Consider the following 1,949-nt stretch of genomic DNA (forward strand, 5'->3'; position numbering starts at 1 on the left):
ATTAACCTTTTATTGGCTATTTATGATAAGTAGGAGTAAGGCTATGTTCCCATAAGGAGCTTTTGGTGAGTTTTTGATGTTGTAGATTTTTTGCACCATTTCTGCATCTATTAAGTAAAATAGGTTACTTGCATTTTTTCAAAAATATGCAAAGTAAAAAAACTCACCAAAAGCTCAACATGGGAATGTAGTCTAAAACTAGGGCTATAGGGAGGCCAGGATCTTTGACTGTTTCTTTTTTGCATACTTGGGGCATTTTATATGGAGTCATAAAAACTAGTACATATAAATGCTCTTTCACACACTTGTGATCTCAGAATGTAAAAAAAAAAAAAAAAAAAAAGGCAATTTACTGTGGAGTGTTTTTTCTTTATTTTACGCAAGTGTTTTTTTTTTCATGCATTTTATGGATCTTGAAAATCCTACTTAAAGTGAACCTGACAGCTGATATGTAACGTTCACATTTGCGTTGTGCGCCGCAGAGTCGTCGCCGCAACAAAACGCATGCGTCGTGCGGCCCTATCTTTAACATTGGGGCCGCATGGCGCCGCATGTACATGCGTTGTCATGCGTTTTGGTGCGTCGTACGCCGCATGCGGCGTTAGGGCGCACCTGTCAGGGCGCGGCAAACGCAACATGTTGCATTTTTTTTGCGGCGCTGACTTTTTAAAAAACGCATGCGTCGTGTTTGCGTCGCTTTTGCGTCGTCGATGCGCCTTTTTTCCCATTGATTTGTATTGACAACGCAGACGACGCAAGTACTTGCGTCGTGGTGCGTTGTACGACGCATGCGTTTTCCAATAAATATGCAAAACATTGTATAGATTTTGGGGGGGCGCATGCGGCGCAAAACGCAGCGTTTTTTGTTCAAAACGCAACTGCGTTTTTGTTTGCGTTGTGCGTTGCGGCGCCGACGCTGCGGCGCACAACGCAAATGTGAACGTAGCCTAAGAAGGTAGCGAGATGCAGTGACGGACAGGAGGCAGAGCAAGGGTTAACAGGTTTATTGATGGGGGATTACACCACGCAGGGAGATAGAGGGTTCAACAAGGATAACAAGGGTACAATGAACATAGGAGAGTACAAGATTAAGGCTATATTCACACATTGCGGATTTTGCTGCTGATCTATAGCGGATTTGACGCTGCGGATCTGCAGCTGTTTTCCATGCATTTACAGTACTATGTAAACGTATGCAAAACAAAATCCGCAGTGCACATGCTGCAGAAGAAAAACACTTGGAAACACAGCAGTGTTTTTTCCGCAGCATGTCAATTCTATGTGCGGATTCCGCAGTGGTTTACACCTGCTCCTCAATCGGAATCCGCAGGTGTAAAACCGCAAGTGGAATCCACACAAAAACCTTGGTAAATCCGCGGGTAATCCACAGTGCGGTTTACCTGCGGATTTTGCAAAAACAGTGAGGAAAAATCCGCACACCAATCCGCAACGTGTGCACATAGCCTGAGGATGACGACTCAGGTAACAACAGTTCCTGTGACGAAGTTGTGTCAGAAGCTCCACAGACTATAACTTCTACTGAGGACTCAATGGCGCCGACAACGGCTGGCATGGTATCTTTACTAATGGGGCTCAGCAAACAACAATACCTCGTCTTCTGGTGACAGTGGTTGGTCTACGGTACCTTCCACTGCCCTTAGTCCATATACTATAGTGGCTACTTAACCCTCCGTCAGGGGCAATATGTTTCATAACGAGTTTAGGGGCATTGCGCCTGTCCGGCACAGGCTAGAAAATTGGCTATATTTTCCTTTTTTTAAAATTTCAATGCTCTAAAAGTGATCAGTTACCTTAATAGGAATGTAATAAATGAGAATACATATAATCAGGTGTAAAAAAAAATGTTTAATAACCAGAAAAGTAATATGTTTCTATGGCTTGAGCATCCTCCTCACTCTCTCCATCTTGACCTGTATCAGACACATCTG

The sequence above is a fragment of the Ranitomeya variabilis genome, chromosome 6 (assembly GCF_051348905.1).
Source record: "Ranitomeya variabilis isolate aRanVar5 chromosome 6, aRanVar5.hap1, whole genome shotgun sequence".
NCBI classification, from domain to species: Eukaryota; Metazoa; Chordata; class Amphibia; order Anura; family Dendrobatidae; genus Ranitomeya; species Ranitomeya variabilis.